The sequence below is a fragment of the Macaca nemestrina genome, chromosome 2 (genome assembly GCF_043159975.1).
Source record: "Macaca nemestrina isolate mMacNem1 chromosome 2, mMacNem.hap1, whole genome shotgun sequence".
NCBI classification, from domain to species: Eukaryota; Metazoa; Chordata; class Mammalia; order Primates; family Cercopithecidae; genus Macaca; species Macaca nemestrina.
This window is the reverse complement of record NC_092126.1, coordinates 29,559,948-29,580,181: the sequence shown is the minus strand read 5'-3', so window position 1 is coordinate 29,580,181 and position 20,234 is coordinate 29,559,948. Positions and strand designations below refer to the sequence as shown.

At 38.4% G+C, this 20,234-nt stretch overlaps 1 pseudogene; it reads left to right on the top strand.

Annotated features, from left to right (window-relative positions):
* LOC105465814 (UV excision repair protein RAD23 homolog B pseudogene) overlaps window positions 1–20,234 on the top strand; it is a 110,619-nt pseudogene that overhangs the window by 72,169 nt on the left and 18,216 nt on the right.

The following is a 20,234-nucleotide window of genomic DNA, read 5'->3' as shown; positions in this document are numbered from 1 at the left end:
CTAGAAGTATATGTGTAGTGAGGAGAAACCTCTGGTGAAATGTAGAGACAGATGCTACTCTATGGAAATTGTTCCAATTATCAGAAATATAAAACTGCCAGCTGACGATTCAGTTCTGATCAATATGAAGTGAAAAAGGAAGTTTCCTGTCAGGAACATAACAAATAATACCGCATATACAATTATTGATGCTGTGTGTGTGTGTGTGTGTGTGTGTGTGTGTGTGTGTGTGTGTAAGAAAGAATGAATTATCTTTATATTTTCTTATAGACAATGTTATAAAAATCATCATCATATGAAAAGGTTATCAAAGAGTTTGCATTAAAAAGTGTTAAGAAGTAGATTAACAACTCATCCTCTGGAACCCTCCATTCTATTTTCTGCTTTTGAGTTCTTTAGTGGGTATAAAGTAATAGTTATACAAGATAAATACGTTTTAGAGATTTGCTGTACAGCATAGTGCCCACAGTTAATAATGTGGTATTGTGCACTTAAAAATTTGTGAAGAGGATAGATCTTACATGAAGCGTTCTTATCACTTGCAGAAAAGCAAAGGGACACAAGGAAACTATTGGAGATAGTGGATATGCTATATTACCTTGCTTGTGGTAATGGTATCATGGGTGTATGTGTATTTTCAAACTCTTCAAATTGTATATATTAAATATACAACTATTTTATAAGATGCAGTTATTTTTTATTCATTGTACTTCAATAAAGCTGTAAAACAGTGTATTAAGTGGTTAGGTAATAAAATATTATTTTATTTTTCATGAATTTTGTGTTATTTGTAGTTTTTGTTGGTCTTTTAATGTTTGAAAGATTTTCTGGTTTAATATTCTATATTAATCATCACTTTTGTACTCAATATCATATTTTTCATTTGGATATCTTTTCTTAAAGATGAACCCTGAAATAAACATTCAGGCTCCAGACACCTAGATACAACCTTACCTATTTTAGCTTTTGGTAAAGAGGAATTAGTTGTACTTCTAGATGAACCTTGTTTCCTCTCAGGGTTTCTGCCTGAGGATTATTTGTTGGGTCATCAAAGACACCACTTCAATCTTTATTCTTGTATAAAAGGAAGAATCAATTCTACTTATTTCATATTTAAACTTTTTATCAGCATTGTTGAGGAATAACTGCAATAACGTCAATAGTACATATTTGAAGTGTACAGTTTGATAAGTTTTGACCTATGTTTACACCCACAAAATGTCAACATAATCAAGATAATGGAAATTTCCATTACCCCCAGAGCTTTCCTCATGCTCCTTTGTATCCTTTTCTTCTGTCTCTCCTCGTGGCTCCATCCCAGCCCCAGTCAATCACTGATCTGTTTTTTTCCCCAAAATCTTGTAAAGTTTTTATTTTTTATTTTTAAATTTTGCTGTAAGTTCTTGGATGCATGTGCAGAACGTACAGTTTGTTACATAGGTATACATGTGCCATGGTAGTTTCCTGCACCCATCAACCTGTCATCCAGGTTTCAAGCCCCGCATGCATTAGGTATTTGTCCTAATGCTCTCCCTCCCCTTGCCCCTTGACAGGCCCCAGTATGTGATGCTCCCCTCCCTGAGTCCATGTGTTCTCATTGTTCAACTCCCACTTATGAGTGAGAACATGCAGTGTTTCGTTTTCTGTTCTTGTGTTAGTTTGCTGAAGATGATGACTTCCAGCTTCATCCATGTCCCTGCAAAAGGTATGAACTCATTCTTTTTTATGGCTGCATAATATACCATGGTGTATATGTGTCACATTTTCTTTATCCAGTCTATCATTGATGGACAATCGGGTTGGTTCCAAGTCTTTGCTATTGTAAATAGTGCTGCAATAAAACTATGTGTGCACGTGTCTTTATAGTAGAATGATTTATAATCCTTTGGGTGTATATCCAGTAATGGGATGATTGCTGGATCAAGTGGTATTTCTGGTTCTAGATCCTTCAGGAATCACCACACTGTCTTCCACAATGGCTGAACTAAGGAGGCTGGGAGGTCTGGCCTGGGTGCAGCAAAGCAGCTGTGGTCAGACTGGTTCTCTAGATTCCTCCTCACTGGGCAGAGCATCTCTGAAGGAAAGGTAACAGCCCATCAGGGGTTTACAGACAAAACCCCCATCTCCCTGGGACAGAGTTCCTGGGGGAAGGGGTGGCTGTGGGCTTCAGCAGATTTAATCATTCCTGCCTGCCAGCTCTGAAGAGAGCAGCTGATCCTGACGAGAGATTCTCACAGCACAGCGCACCAGCTCTACTAATGGAAAGACTGCCTCAAGTGGGTTCCTGACCCCTGTGCCTCCTGACTGGGAGAAACCTCCCACCAGGGGTCAACAGACACCTCATACAGGAGAACTCCGGCTGGCATCAGGCTGGTGCCCCTCTGAGACAAAGCTTCTGGAGGAAGGAGCAGGCAGCAATCCTTCCTGTTCTGCAGCCTCCACTGGTGATACCCAGGTGAATAGGGTCTGGAGTGGAGCTCCAGCAAACCGCAGCAGACCTGCAGAAGAGGGGCCTGACTGTTAGAAGAAAAACTAGCAAACAGAAAGCAACAACATCCCCATCAATATAAAGGACTCCCCTACAGAAACCCCATCCAAAGGTCTTTAGCCTCCAACATCAAAGACCAAAGGCAGATAAATCGACAAAGATGAGGAAAAAACAGTGAAAAAACGCTGAAAATTCCAAAAACCAGAATGCCTCTTCTCCTCCACGTGATCGCAACTCCTGTGCAGCAAGGGCACAAAACTGGACGGAGAATGAGTTTGATGAATTGACAGAAGTAGGCTTCAGAAGGTGGGTAATAACAAACTCCTTTGAGCTAAAGGTGCATGTTCTAACCCAATGCAAGGAAGCTAAGAACCTTGATAAAAGGTTACAGGAACTGCTAAATAGAATATCCAATTTAGAGAAGAATATAAATGACTGATGGAGCTTAAAGACACAGCACGAGAACTTCTTGAAGTATATACCAGTATCAATAGCTGAATTGATCAAGCAGACGAAATGATATCAGAGATTGAAGATCAATTTACTGAAATAAGACGTGAAGACAAGATTAGAAAAAAAAGAATGAAAAGGAACAAACAAAGCCTCAAAGAGATATGGAAAAGATCATATGTGAAAGACCAAACCTGTGATTGATTGGTATATGTGAAAGTGACAGGGAGAATGGAACCAAGCTGGTAAACACACTTCAGGTTATTATCCAGGAGAACTTCGCCAACCTAGCAAGACAGGCCAACATTCAAATTCAGGAAATACAGAGAACATTACTAAGATACTCCTTGAGAATAGCAACCCCATGACACATAGTCATCAGATTCTCCAAGGTTGAAATGAAAGTAAAAATGTTAAGGGCAGCCAGAGAGAAAGGTCAGGTTACCCAAAAAGGGAAGCTCATCAGACTAACAGCAGTCTCCCTGCAGAAACCCTACAAGCCAGAAGACAGTGGGGGCCAATATTAAACATTCTTTTTTTTTTTTTCTTTCTTTTTTTTTTTTTGAGATGGAGTCTCACTCTGTCGCTCAGTCTGGAGTGCAGTAGTGCCATCTCAGCTCACTACAAGCTCTGCCTCCTGGGTTCATGCTATTCTCCTGCCTCAGCCTCCTGAGTAGCTGGGACTACAGGTGCCCCCAACACGCCTGGCTAACATATATATATTTTTTGTATTTTTAGTAGAGACGGTATTTCACCATATTAATCAGGGTGCTCTCGCTCTCCTGACCTCATGATCTGCCCACCTTGGCCTCCCAAAGTTCTGGGATTACATGCGTGAGCCATCGCGCCTGGCCACAACATTCTTAAAAGAATTTTCAACCCAGAATTTCATATCCAGCCAAACTAAACTTCATAAGCGAGGGAGAAATAAAATCCTTTCCAGACAAGCAAATGCTGAGGGATTTTGTCACCACCAGGCCTGCCTTACAAGAGCTCCTGAAGGAAGCACTAAATATGAAAAGGAAAAACTGTCACCAGCCACTGCAAAAACACCCAAAAATGTAAAGACCAATGATACAATGAAGAAACTGAATCAACTAATATGCAAAATAACCAGCTAGTATCATGATGACAGGATCAAATTCACCCATAACAATATTAACCTTAAATGTAAATGGGCTAAATGCCCCAATTAAAAGACACAGACTGGCAAATTGAATAGAGTCAAGACCCATCGGTGTGCTGTATTCAGGAGACCCATTTCACATGCAAAGACACACTTAGGCTCAAAATAAAGGGATGGAGGAATATTTACCAAGAAAATAAAAAGCAAAAAAATGCAGGGGTTGCAATCCTAGCATCTAGTAAAGCAGACTTTGAACCAACAAAGATCAAAAAAGACAAAGAAGGGCATTACATAATGGTAAAGGGATCAATGCAACAAGAAGAGCTAACGATCCTAAATATATATACTCCCAATACAGGAGCACCCAGATTCATAAAACAAGTTCTTAGAGACCTACAAAGAGACTTAGATTCCCACACAATAATAGTGGGAGACTTTAACACCCCACTGTTGATATTAGACAGATCAATGAGACAGAAATTTTTTTAAATCACAGTATGCTAGTTTGTGTTTTCTAGAAACATATGAATGGAATCTAACAGTATGTATTTTTGGAGGGCAGGAGAGTCTGGCATGTTTCAGCAGCATAATTATTTTGAGACTCATCTATGTTGTCGCTTGTATCATTAGTTCATTCTTTTACCATTGATGGGTATTATTCCACTGTGAGGCTATATGACAGTTTGTTTTTCCGTTTTCCTATGCTGAACACTGTGCTGTTTACAGTTATGGGATTTGTGATGGTTAATAGTAAGTGTCAACTTGATTGGATTGAAGAATGCAAAGTATTGATCCTGCATATGTCTGTGAAGGTGTTGCCAAAGGAGATTAACATTTGAGTCAGTGGACTGGGAAAGGAAGACCCACTGTTAATCTGGGTGGGCACCATCTAATCAGCTGCCAGCAAATATAAAGCAGGCAGAAAAATATGAAAAGGCTACACTGGCCTAGCCTCCCAGCCTACACCTTTCTCCTGTGCTGGATGCTTCCTGACCTCAAACGTCAGACTCCAAGTTCTTCAATTTTGGAACTCAGACTGGCTCTCCTTGCTCTTCAGCTTGCAGATGGCCTATTGTGGGACCCTGTGAGTTAATACTTAATAATCTCCCCTTCATATATATATATATCCTATTAGCTCTGTCCCTCTGGAGAACTCTGACTAATACAGATTTTGGTACCAGGAGTGGTTTTAGAGGAACATTAAGGATGGAGTTACTTTGTTAGTTTTGGCGTTTCTGGAGTTGGCTTCTTAATATGATTAGACCCCAAAATGCTAAGGACTCTACTTCTAATAGTGTAGAGAACACTGATAGTCGTTAGCATAAACTATTTAGAGAGTTATGCAAAATAAATGCGTTTGATACTCCTAATTCACTGCTCGTGAGAGGGAAGGAGTTTATTGACTCTATACATAATACCTTTGACCATATGTGGAGAACCAAGGAACATAATGAAGCTGATTTTTTCCTTGTAAGTTCAGTGGACAAAGTGATGAAAGAAGATGATGTACTCAGGGATTCCAACTCCCGGCCTCAGAAGCAGATACTGAGCCTCATATCTGCTAAGATTTCCCTGAGCGAGAGTCTTATCTCCTGTAGAGAAAGGGCTGAAATTGTGGAAAAACAGACACAGACTCTTATCATGAGAGTGGTTGATCTGCAATGAAAGGTACATGCACAGCTTTGCCAGGTGTCTACTGTTAAAGTGAGGGCATTGATTAGAAAAGATTGAGATCCTGCAACTTGGAATGGGGATGTGTTGGAGGACCCTGATGAAGCTGGGGACACTGAGTTTGTAAACTCTGATGAACCTTTTTTGCAAGAAGAAACAGCTTCCCCATTCCCAGTAGTGGCAATATCCCCTCCCTGACCCATGCAGCCATTAGCCTTTCCACCTTTGTCTGAGGAGATAAACCCTGCGCTGCCAGAAGCAACAATGATGGCCTCCCCTGAGGCAGTTTCCCTGTAAGATAATGTTGATTCTCCTCAGGAGCCACCCCCAACACCCCTGTTTGCTTCTAGACCTATAACTAGACTAAAGTCCTGGTGGTCTGCTAGAGGTGAGGTTGAGGGTGGGACCCATGAGGAGGTGCGCTACACTGAAAAAGAACTACTTGAGTTTTCTAATTTATATAAGTGGAAATCTGGAGAACAGGCATGGGAATGGATATTAAGTGTGTGGGATAATGGTGGAAGGAACATAGAGTTGGACCAGGCTGAATTTTTTTATTTGGGCCCAATAGGTAGGGATTCTGCATTAAATGATGCAGTTCAGGGAGTTAAAAAAGGTTCTAATCATATATTTGCTTGGTTAGCTGAAATATGGATCAAAAGATGGCCCACTGTGAGCAAGCTGGAAATGCCTGATCTCCCCTAGTTTAATGTAGAGAAAGGGATCCAAAGGCTTAGGGAGATTGGGATGATGGAGAGGATTAGTCACTTTAGGCCTACTCATCCCAGCTGGGAGGGTCCAGAAGGTATACCCTTGACCAATGCCTTGCGAAATAGGTTTGTGAGGGCAGCACCTGCATCTTTGAAGAGCCCTGTAATTGCTCTTCTCTGTATGTCAGATCTAACAGTGGGAGCTTCAGTTGCTCAACTACAAAATTTAAATAGAGTGGGAATAATTGGATCACGAGGTGGCAGGGGCCACGTGATAGCACTCCACCATCAAAGGCAAGGTGGGCATAGCTACTTTAATAGACAGTAGGGGGAAAGCAGCAATCAGTATAGTCTGACTCGTGTAGAGCTCCGGCATTGGTTAATTAATCATGGTGTTCTTAGATGTAAAATTGATAGGAAGCCTACTGCATTCCTACTTAATTTATATAAGCAGAAAACTTCTAGGTCGAGTGGACAAAAGACTAATTTGAATTATAAAAACAGAGAATCATGTCCCCTCAATCAATTTCCAGACTTGAGCCAGTTTACAGACCCAGAGACCTTGAATGAAGTTCCCTTGAGGAAGGACCTCACTACACTACTGATAATTTATGCTGTTAGTCTTTCTCCCATCCTTCCCCAAGGAGACCTCCAGCCTTTTAGTAGGGTAACTGCACTGGGGAAAAGGAAATGATCAGACATTTCAGAGACTACTGGATACTGGCTCTGGGCTGACATTGATTCCAGGGGACCCAAAATGTTATTGTGGTCCTCTAATTAAATGAGGGGCTTATAGAGGTTAGGTAATTAATGGAGTTTTAGCTCAGGTCTGAATTACAGCATGCCCCTGGACTCAACCTGTGGTTGCCAGAATGCATAATTGGCATAGGCATACTTAGCAGCTAGAACCCCCACATTGGTTCCCTGATTGGTAAGGTGGAGGCTGTTATGGTGGGAAAGACCAAATGGAAACAATTAGAGTTGCCTCTACCTAGAAAAATAGTAAACCAAAAACAATATCACATCCCTGGAGGGACTGTGGAGATTACTGCCACCATCAAGGACTTGAAGGACGCAGTGGTGGTGATTCCCACCACATCCCCATTCAACTCTCCTCTCTGGCCAATGCAGAAGACAGATGGATCTTGGAGAATGACAGTGGATTATTGTAAGCTTAACCAAGTGGTGACTTGAATTGCAGCTAGTGTACCAGATGTGGTTTCATGGCTTGAGCAAATTAACACATCTCTTGGTACCTGGTATACAGCCATTGATTTGGCAAATGCCTTTTTCTCTATTCCTGTCCATAAGGCCCACCAGAAGCAATTTGCCTTCACCTGGCAAGGCCAGCAATATACCTTTACTGTCATACCTCAGGGGTATATCAATTCTCTGGCTTTGTGTCATAATCTTATTTGGAGAGATCTTGATCGCTTTTTGGTTCCACAAGATATCACACTGGTCCATTACACTGATGACATTATGATGCTTGTATCCAATGAGCAAGAAGTAGCAAACACACTGGACTTATTTGTGAGACATTTGCATACCAGAGGACAGCAAATAAGTCTGACTAAAATTCAGGGACCTTCTACCTCGGCAAAATTTCTAGTGGTACAGTGGTGTGGGGCCTGTTAAGATATTCCTTCTAAGGTGAAGGATAAGTTGCTGCATTTGTCCCCTCCTACAACCAAGAAAGAGGAATGCCTAGTGGGCCTATTTAGATTTGGGAGGCAACACCTTCCTCATTTAGGTGTGTTACTCCATCCCATTTATCCAGTGACCTGAAGCCAGTTTTGAGTGGGGTCCAGAACAGGAGAAGGTTCTGCAACAGATTCAGGCTGCTGTGCAAGCTGCTCTACCACTTGTGCCATATGACCCAACAGATCTAATGGTGCTTGAGGTGTCAGTGGTGGATAAGGATGCTGTTTGGAGGCTTTGGCAGGCCCTCATAGGTGAATCACAGTGGAGGTCTCTAGGATTTTGGAGCAAGGCCCTGCCGTCTTCTGCAGATAACTGCTCTCCTTTTGAGAGACAGCTGTTGGACTGTTACTGGGCTTTGGTGGAAACTGAACGTTTAACTATGGGAAATGAAGTCACCATGAGACCTGAACTCCCTATCATGAACTGAGTGCTTTCTGATCCATCTAGCCATAAAGTGGGTCATGCGCAGCAGCATTCCATCATCAAATGGAAGTGGTATATACATGATTGGGCTTGAGCAGGTCCTGAAGGCACAAGTAAGTTACATGCAGGTCCTGAAGGCACAAGTAAGTTACATGCCTACATGCATTTGAGGAGGTGGCTCAAATGCCCGTGGTCTCCACTTCTGCCACCCTGCCTTCTCTCCCTCAGCCTACACCGATGGTCTCATAGGGAGTTCCCTACGATCAGTTGACAGAGGAAGGGAGGACTAGGGCCTGGTTCACAGATGGTTCTGCATGATATGCAGGCACCACCCAAAAGTGGAGAGGCGCAGCACTACAACCCCTTACTAGGACATCCCTGAAGGACAGCGGTAAAGGAAAATCTTCCTAGTGGGCAGAACTTTGAGCAGTGCACCTGGTTGTGCACTTTGCATGGAAGGAGAAATGGCCAGATGTGCGATTATATACTGAGTCATGGACTGTAGCCAATGGTTTGGCTGGATGGTCAGGGACGTGGAAGAAGCATGATTGGAAAAATGGTGACAAAGAAATTTGGGAAAGAGGTATGCGGATGAACCTCTCTGAGTGGTCAAAAACTGTGAAGATACTTGTATCACTTGTGAGTGCTCACCAACGTGTGACCACAGCAGAGGAAGATTTTAATAATCAAGTGGCTAGAGTGACCCATTCTATGGACACCAACCAGCCTCTTTCCCCAGCCATCCCTGTCATTGCCCAACAGGCCCATGAACAAATTGGCCGTGGTGGCAAGGCTGGAGGTTATGCATGGGATTAGCAACATGGACTTCCACTCACCAAGGCTAACCTGGCTATGGTCACTGCTGAGTGCCCAATTTGCCAGCAGCAGAGACCAACTCTGAGCCCTTGACATGGCAACATTCCTTGCGGTGATCAGCCAGCCACCCGGTGGCAGGTTGATTATATTGGACCTCTTCCATGATGGAAAGCACAGAAGTTTGTCTTTACTGGAATATACACTTACTCCAGATATAAGTTTGCCTATCCTGCATGCAATGCTTCTGCCAAGACTACCATCTGTGGACTCACAGAATGCCTTATCCAGTGTCACGGTATTCCACACAGCTTTGTCTCTGACCAAGGCACTTACTTTACAGCTAAAGAAGTGTGTCAGTGGGCTCATGCTCATGGAATTCACTGGTCTTCCTATGTTCCACATCATCCTGAAGAAGATGGGTTGATAGAACGGTAGAATAGCTTTTTGAAGTCACAATTACAATGCCAACTAAGCGACAGTACTTTGCAGGGCTGGGGCAAAGTTCTCCAGAAGGCTGTGTATGCTCTGAATCGGCATCCAATGTATGGTACTCTTTCTCCCATAGCCAGGAATCAAAGGGTGGAAGTGGAAGTGGCATCCTTTGATCATCAGCATTCACCATCACCCCTAGGGATCCACTAGCAACATTTTTGCTTCCTGTTCCCGCAACATTACGTTCTGCTGCCTAGAGGTCTTAGTTCCAGAGGGAAGAACACTGCCACCTGGAGACACAACAATTCCATTAAACTGGAGGTTAATATTGCCACCTGGACACTTTGGCTTCCTCCTACCTTTAAGTCAACAGGCTAAGAAGGGAGTTACAGTGTTGGCTGGGGTGATTTACCTGGACTATCCCAAGATGAAATCATTCTACTATTCCACAACAGAAGCAAGGAAGAGTATGCATGGAATACAGGAGACCCATTAGGGCATCTCTTAGTATTACCATGCCTGTGATTAAAGTCAATGGGAAACTACAGCAGCCCAATCCAGGCAGGACTACAGATGGCCCAGACTCTTCAGGAATGAAGATTTGGGTCACTCCACCAGGAAAAAAAACTATGACCTGTTAAGGTGCTTGCTGAAGGCAAAGAGCATACAGAATGGGTAGTAGAAGAAGGTAGTCATCAATACCAGCTACGACTGCGTGACCAGTTGCAAAAACGAGGACTATAATTGTCATGAATATTTCCTCTTGATTTTGTTAAAACCATGTTTATGCATGTACACTTTGTACTAAGAAAAACCTTCACTTTCTTTTTCCTTTATTATGTGACATAAGATTTTGACTTCCTATCAGCATTTAAGTGTTGTTAACTTTAGGTAATAGTATCTGAGTTGAGGATTGGTGCATTTCTGGCTTTATGAATGGTAGTACTATGAAGGATAGTTGTATTATCTTGAGCATAATTATGACCTATTTTAGTATCGTTATTTGAAGAGTATGTATGATCTCAGGAGATGTGTGTGGGTCAAGTTGACAGGGTGGACTTGTGATTGTTAATACTGAGTGTCAACTTGATTGCATTGAAAGATGCAAAGTATTGATCCTGGGTATCTGTGAGGGTGTTGTCAAAGGAGATTAACATTTGAGTCAGTGAACTGGGAAAGGCAGACCCACTCTTAACCTGGGTGGGCACCGTCTAATCAGCTGCCAGCAAATATAAAGGAGGCAGAAAAATGTGAAAAGGCTAGATGGCCCAGCCTCCCAGCCTTTCTCCTGTGCTGGATGCTTCCTGATCTCGAACATCGGACTCCAACTTCTTCAATTTTGGAACTCGGACTGGCTCTCCTTGTTCCTTAGCCTGCAAACGGCCTATTGTGGTACCTTGTGATTGTGTGAGTTAAGACTTAATAAACTCCCCTTTATATATATATCCTATTAGTTCTGTCCCGCTGGAGGCCCCTGGGTAACCCAGGATGTTACATATAAGTTTACTATGAACATTTGTGTACAAATCTTTATATTGACAGATACTTTAATTATCTTGGGGGAAATACTTGGAAGTAGGTTGCATGGATTATATGTATGTGTATGTTTTACTTTTTAAGAAACTGTAAAATGGTTTTCCAAAGTGGTTGAATCATTTTACATTTCTATCATCAGTGTATGAGAGTTTCAGTTGCTCAGAATTCTTGCTAAAACCAGATATGGTGTATTTTTTTTAAATTAGCCATTCTAATAGGTCTATAATGCTATCTCATTGTGATTTTAACTTAATGGTGTTGAGAATCTTTTCATGTTTATTGTTTTCTTTGATGAAGTGTCTATTCAAATCTTTTGTCCACTGTTTTATTATTACTGAATTTTAAGAATTTTAAATATATATATAAATATATTTTGGATATAAGTCTTAAATCAGATATGTGGTTTGCAGGTATTTTCTCCCAAATATCTGGTTTGTCTTTTCATTTTGCTGGCAGTGTATTTCAAAAGGTAGAAGTTTTAAAATTATGATAATGTCCAATTTATCTATATTTTCTTTTACAGATTATGATATTGGTATCATATCTAAGGAATCTTTACCTAATCAAAGTTGCAGAAGTTTTCTCCTAAAAGTTTTATAGGTTTAAGTTTTACATTTAGGTCTATGATTCATGTTGAGTTAATTTTATGGTGCAAGATATAGATCAAAGTTTATTTTTTTTCTTGCATATATATATATATATCCAATTATTCCAGCACCATTTGTTGAAAAGACTAATCTTTCTCTACTGAATTGCCTTTGAAACTTTGTCAAAATCATTTGTCTGTATATGTGTGGGTCTATTTCTGGACTCTCTTCTGTTCCATTTGTCTATTTGTCTATCTTTACACCAGTACCAAACTGTCTTGATTATTGTAGCTTCATAATAAGTGTTAGTTCTCTAAATTTGTTCATCTTTTTTTTTTTTCAGAGTTGTTTTGGCTATTCTGGGTCCTTTGAATTTTTATATCAATTTTAGAATCAGTTAATTTCTACAAAAACCCTGCTAGAATTTTAATTGGGATTGGTTTAAATGTATGGATTGGTTTGGGAAGAGTGCTTTCTTAGCATTATTGTGTCTTTTGACTAATGAACACAACATAGGTAGAACATTACTAATCTGAATATCTGAAATTTGAAATGCTCTAAAATCTGAAACTTTTTGAGTAATGACATGATGCCACAAGTGGAAAATTACACATCTGACACCTTTGCTTTCTTATGGTTCAATGTACACAAACTTTGTTTTTTGCACAAAAGTATAAAAAATTTTGTATAAAATTACCTTTAGGCTGTGTACATAAGGTGTATATAAAACAAATGCATTTTGTGTTTATATTTGAGTCCCATTCCCAAGATATCTCATTATGCATATGCAAATATTCCAAATCCAAAAAAATGTACAATCCCAAATACTTCAGGTTCCAAGCAGTTTGGATGAGGAATACACAACCTGTATATCTCACCATTTATTTAGATGATATTTAATTACTTTCAGCAATGTTTTATAGTTTTCAGTGCACAGGTCTTTTACAATCTTTTGACATTTTTATTTCTAATTATTTCATATTTTTGAGGCCATTTTTAATGGCATTGTTTTCAAAATATTAACTTCTGGTAGTTTATTGCTAATATATAAAACAAAATAGATTTTTATGTATTGATCTTTTTATCCTGCAGCATTGCCTCAACTCATTTAATAATTCTAGTAGCTTATTTCAAAAATATAGATTCCAGTGGATTTTCTACATGAATAATTGTGTCATTTGTGAATAAAGAGTTTTATTTATTTCTTTTCAACTTGGATATCTTTTATTTCTTTTTCTTGCTTTATTGCATTGACAAGAAATTCCAACATAATGTGAAAGACAAGTGGTGAGAGTGGATATCTTACTTTGTTCCTGATCTTAGCTATTCCTTATTTTTTTAAGCTATGTTTTTGTAGAAGCCCTTCATTAAGTTGAGAAAGTGCCTTTTTTAAAGCAGTAAAATTCCTTTTTTAAAGCAAATAAAGAATGTACATTGATATTTGTCAAATGCTTTCTTCTACATCTATTGAGATGATCATATAGTTTATAAATTTCTTTTGCTTTTTATTATTGTGGATTACATTCATTGATTTTCTATTGTTAAACCAACCTTGCACACTTGGTCATGATATATTATCCTTTAACCTGGCGTTGGATTTAATTTGCTCAAATTTCAGTAACAACTTTTTCATCAATGTTCATGAGGGATGTTGGCCTGCAGTTTTCTTTTCCTGTAATATCTTTATCTGTTTTGGACATCTAATTCTGGCCTCATAGAGTGAGTTGAAGAATGTCCTCTCCTTTTCAATTTTATGCAATAATTTGTGTAGAATGGACACTATCTCTTCCTTGAATCTTTGGTAGAATTATCAAGTGAAGCCATCTGGACCTCAGCATTTCTTTGTGGGAAATTGTGTAACTACTGATTTAATTTCTTTAATAGTGGAGGGCTGTTTATATTACCTAATTTTTTTCTTGAGTAAGCTTTGGTAGTTTGTATCTTTCAAAGAATTTGTCCGCTGTATCTAAGTTGTAGAGTTTATTCGAATAAGGTTCTATATAATATTCCCTTAGTATCATTTTGATATTTGTAAAATTTACCCTGGTTTCACTTCTGTCATGCCTACTACTGACAATTTGTATCTTCCTTCTTTTGCTCTGACTAGTTGGGCTAGAGATTTATTAATTTCATCAATTTTCTCAAAGAGATTGACATATTATTTTGCTTTTATATGTCTCAAGTCTTTATTTTGCTTTCAGTTTTGAAATTTTTTTTTCAGTGGGTATAGAATTCTAGAATAGTTTTTTCCTTCCAATACTTTTAAGATATTGCCCTACTGTTCTTTACTTTTACATTGTTTGTAACAGAAATTTACTGTGGCCCTTATTTCTGTTTCTGTATATATATTTTTTCCTTCTACTGCTTATAAGATTTCCTATTTATCACCCATTTTGATAAATTTTATTATTCTGTGCCTTAGTATTCTTTTCTTTATGTTTCTTTTGCTTAGGGTTTGCTAAGCTTCTTATATGTACGGGTTTGTCATTTTTGTCAAGTTTGGAAAATTTTCATCCATAATATCTTCAAATATTTCCCCTCCATTATGACTTCAGTTACTCATATATTAGGCTGTTTGAGTTGTCCCACGCCTAACACTTTGTCCAGTTTTTAACAGTTATGTCTTCTATGTTTCATTTTGAGTTGCTTTTATTTCCATGCCTTCAAGTTCACTAATCTTTTCTTCCTCCATGTCTAATCTGCTGTTAATTCTGGAAAGTATATTTTTCATCTTACACATTTTAGTTTTAATCATTAAAAGTTTGATTTGGATCTTTTTATGCTTTTCATGTTTTTGCTTAACTTTTTGAACATATGGAATACAATTATAATAACCATTTTAATATCCTTCTCTGCTAACTCTAACATCTGTGGTTAGTTCTTAATCAGATTCAATTGATTGATTTATCTCCTCATTATGTATCATATTTTTCTGTTTTTTTGTGTGTGTCTGGAAATTTTTGATTGGATGCCAGACATTGTAAATTATACCTTGTGGGATGCTGTATATTTTTGTGTTCCTATAAATATTCTTGAGCTTTGTTCTGGGACACAGTTAAGTTACTTGGAAACAGTTTGATCTTTTCTACCCTTGTTTTTAGGAATTACTAGCTAGACCAGAGTAGTTTTAGTCATGGGCTAATTATTTATTACTACTGAAGCAAGACCCTTCTGAATACTATACTCAATGCCATGTAAATCTTGAGGTTTTCCAGTCTTCATGGTGAATGGCAGCCACTATTCTCTCCAGTGAGTGCTCACTAGGTACCATTTTGGGTGGTCCTTTCTCTGGTTGTAGGTAGTATCTCTACATGAATGCATTTACCCATACTCAGAATGAGTATTTTTCAGAGATCTGAAGTTCTCTCTGCCCAGCTCTTTCCTTTCTGGTACTCTGTTCTGTGAACTCAAGCTGTTTTGGTCTCCTCAGACCCTCCATTTCATTTCCTCAGCTCATGGAGTCTTCTACACTCCACCTGGGTTCCCCTCCCTGTTCTGTGGCCTAGAAATTCCCTTAAGGTAGTAAGGTAGAGGAATCATAGGGTCCACATCACTTGTTTCACATATCTGAGGGCTCAGTATCCTGCGTTGCCTGGTGACTCAGTGTCTTAAAAACTATCGTTTATATGTTTTGTCTATTTTTTTGTTGTTTCAAGTGGAAGAGTAAACTGTTCCTGTTTCTCCATCTTGACAGGAAGTGGAAGTTCTCCTTAGCTGATTTTTCTTCTTGCCTTATACTGGGTTCTTTAAGACCAGAACAAAAATAAATAAAAGAATATTCCAGAAATTCACGAAGAGACTTCAGGTTTGCAGCATAGGTTTCTGACAACTAAGTAGAGCAGTGGGCCAGTCTTTATTTGTTTCATTAATCTGGTAAAAAAAAAAAAAAAAAAAAAAAAAAAGGATTTGCATGAAATTCATGATTAAGATTGCCATATTAGCTACTAAGTCAGAAGACTTGAGAGCTGAGCCTTGGAGAAACAAAATCCTTGACAGTTGTTGATGTTTTTGTAATAAGAGACTTTATTATTTTAGCAAACAGAAAGACTGCGTGAAAATGTCAGAAAGAAACTACTTTTGGAGAAAAAAATAGAAACTGACTCACTAAAGGGACCTATTGGGGATAATTACCCAGAGCCTGTGGTAGATCAGGATGGCTGATTTAAAGTTATTGTTTTTGCAAATTCTGCAAAAAACAAAAAACAAACAAAGATTTTTTTTTTCCCTGGCTTTAGCAGCAGCAGAAAAATTTCTTCCACAGCTGTAATCTCATGTAAACTGCAAAAGTGGATTTTATTCTCTGAGTTTCTCAAGCCTCCTTTTCTTTAATACAGAGTAATATTGGCTTATGATAAAACACTACAAACTATAATTTGAAATAGTGTTTCAATTTTCAATTTGCAGTCTGGGAATAGATCACAGGAATTTTAGTTTGTTGGTTTCCTGCTGCCTTAGGTCAGGAAAGCCTGAACTTTCTCATCCAACACCTGTTCAAGTCGGAGGATGCTGATTAATTCATGATGGAAAGGTATCAATTTTCACAGACCAGACCTCTACATTCTTGAAATGCTCTTCTCATGGGAAACATTAAATAAGCTTTGAATTAACTGTAAGTAAATAAATATTCAATTATTTGCATGGCACTATATTCTGTTTCATTAAAAATATTTCTTGATTTTTCTCACCAATAAAAGTATTCAAAAATGTTTAATTCAGTCATCATCACATCAAAAATTACTATATTATCTCTGAATTACATAAGTGATTTTTTAGTCATATACATACTAGTTGTTCTTACTCTATATAAACATACTTTTTGTTAAAATATAACCATTTAGTTTAAAATTGAGACACCCTTGTTAGAGGAGAATTTCAAATTTATTTAACAACAACAATAAAAAGGTTAAATATTAATAGCAAATGTGAGTAAGCATGGGATAATTGAATGGCTTTTTATATTTTTAGAAGTCAATTCCATCTTCATAGACTTTAATTCTTCCAGGTTTTAATTCACATTAAGTTCTAATGGCTGACACCATTTTCCTCCTCCGTATCTTCTTCGGAATATGGACATCTTGGGTTGTTGTGAGAATGGAGTTACCAAAGTTGTAATCAGATAAACACTAAGCAAAGTGTTATGGCAAAGTGTGGTCAAGTGCGTTTCCTATCAAATGGTCAACACCTTAAGTGCTCAAGGTTGATAAGAATTGTTTTCATCTCTGTTGATAGGAAGAACCAATGGTGTGATCCCTGGATACTGACAATTGTTGCCCAAGAAACCCCCTCCCCTTGCCATGGGACTGCTGGGCACCCAAATAATGCACCCTAATAATTTGATAGCTCTTGTTACACAGCTCTTCTTGGACTAAAAGGCCCTCAGCATTCCTGGCAATTTCTACACTCCTGGAGCTTCATCTGGTAATTCCCTGACTTATGCAGCACCACCCCACTCCTAGAGTGTCTTTAGAGGTGTTTGCTTTCTTCTTAAAGCTATTATCCTCTTGTTCTTGGAGGGCTTATTCTTGGGGGACTTGGAGGGCTTATTAAGCCCTAAGACTCAATCATTAGCAACCAAAAAATTAACTTCTACTCTCCCAAGGTCAGGGACAGCATAATCTTAAAATACAGTGGTTAGGGAAAATATTTGCATAATGTATTTTTAGGAATGTACAGGAAGAGAAGGCAAATATAGAGGAGGAAGGTGATTTAAGAGAGTAGAGCAGAAAATATAAAGCTGCCACAAAAATTTGGAATTGCAGAATCAGCTAAAGGTAGGTGTTTGTTCTGCTTACTAACAAAGCATACACCAAATACAATTATTTGGAAGCCTATAATTTTTTAGGGTAACATTTTTTAGGTGTTCTTCTAGTCTTACCCCATTATTTTAGAGGTGTAAAAACTGAATCCCAAAGAGGAGAAGTGACTTGGTTAAGCTCACACAGAAACTAGAATCCTGTATCTTTTGTATTGTATCAGATGCTTTTATGATTACCGTATGCTGCCTTTTTAAGGGCTGTGATCTCCAGAGAGAGGTTTCAGCTTTTTGATATGCCAAACTAAGGAATTCTTAGTTGGCCTTTTTTTTCTTCTTGAGTTTGTGCTTGCTTAACCTAATGAGTAGGTAATAACCCTATGTTTCTAAATTTCTTAAATCAGACTTTTTGGGGTATGAAATTTTGTTAATGATTCTGTTAAGAAAAAATGTCTTTTACACTTTTTCATCTGAAAGGCAAGGGGATGCGGGATGGAGGTTAGAAATACACAGCTGCCATAGTCTAATTCTTGTATAGATATTATTGAGTGATTAATGATTGAGAAAATTGCCTACTGCTTCTCTTTACTTTTCTGTATTAGCAGATGACCTTTTCTTTTTGATCCATAATGAGAATATGAGAGAAAATGAAAGGAAAGTGCAACATCACAATAGGCTAAGAATCTACACAATTAATGCCCAAACACTTTATCATTCAAGATCCTTCATGATCTTGCCAATCTATTTTCCCAATGATATCCCATATTATCTCCCTTTGCATATAGTTTAATCCATACACCAAATAACTTGCTATTCTTTAAATGCTTTGTTTTTCTACCTCCACATCTATTTTCATACTGCTTTCTCTACCTGACATTCTCTGTCCCCAAACTGTTGCTATTTAAATTTGACTTAGCTTGGGTTACCTGAGATGTAGACACTGAGACAAGCTTTTAAGGTTGAGTAATTTATTAGAGAGTAAAGGTAGGAGAATGATTAAGTGAAAGAATGAAAGAAAGGTTATTTTGGAAGAGCGTGTTATCAAGACAGCTTTCAGTTCCAGAAAGCAACTGAAGCATAGTCCCACAGGGAAAGCTCTTGAAGCCCAGACAAGCTATTCTGCCTTAAAGTTACATTACCCAAGGGGTAAGGTAACTAAGTATTTATACACCAACACTCCTCAGATATTGCTTGAGAGTTGTTCCTAGAGACATTAATTCCAGAAGCTTCCAACCTGTTGAACACCTAGGTGGCAGAGTGAGTTTCACCAGTGAGAGGACACCCTTAACAAAGAACTACTGGTGCTAGGAGTTGGAAGTTGGGCCAAAGGCAAACAGATGCTAACAGGGAGGTAATATGAGAGGCACTAACAGCATCTGCTACAAAACTGTCCCCCAAAGAAAAGATGGGATACAGCTGGCTATGCTGCAGTTAAAAAGCAACCAAGTATTAATGGCTTAATACCATGAAAGTTTATTTTTCACTTCTTGTTATCAGGAGACCCCTGTCGATTCTATAATTCAAAGAACCAGGCTGATGGCTGGTGGAATAGCTACCATCTCAAACATGGCGTGATGCTGCATCAGAGGGAAAAATAAGCTCTTGCATTGGCAATGAAATGTTTACCCTGTAGTGACTTGTGCTGCTTCCACTCACAAATGATTGCCCAGAGCTACTTATCTGGCTCCAATCTACCACTGGGTGTGTACATGCAATCTACTATGTACCTAGAAGATGAGAGAAACAAATGATTAATGATGACCACTTCCCAAGACTAACAATAATTGCAGATTAATCAATGACTTAAACAAAAATGTGGCCATTGAAGGAATAGAAAACATAGTGAGTTTAGTGTAAATTTAAAAGTGATTTATAAGTAACATACCAAATCCAGAAACTATAAGAAAAGAGATTGACAAACATAAATACATAAAGCTTTAAAAAAATTTAATGTAACAAAAATGGCATAAAAAGAGTCAAAAGTTTTTTAAAAATATGTTAATGCAGTAGATTAGGTGCTACTTTTCTTAATGTACTAATAACTTAATAAGATAAATTTTGTATCTAGAAGAAAATGAACATGGAAATAGGCAATTCACAGATAATGGCATTCGTCTGGACAATAAAAATGTGTGACATTCAGAATAAAATAAAAATGAAATACTGTTTTTCAGCCATCACTTGAGCAAAACTACAAAGATACAGTGAGACTCAGGCATTCCCATATACTGTGGATGAGAGGGCAAAGACCTTTAACCTCTAATTTTATTTCTATTTTTAAACATGTGTGTTAAAATTTTAAATACTGATGTCCTCTTGACCCGGTAATTTTATGTCTAAGATTTGAATCTGGAGATAAACTTGAATAAATGCATCCAGATTTGTGTATAAGTATTAATATAGTTTAGATGTGTGTTCCCACCCAAATCTCATATTGAAATGTAATCCCGAGTGTTGGAGGTGGGTCCTGGTGTGGGGTGATTGGATCATGGGGGTGAATTTCTCAGGAATGGTTTAGCATCATCCCCTATGGCCCTGT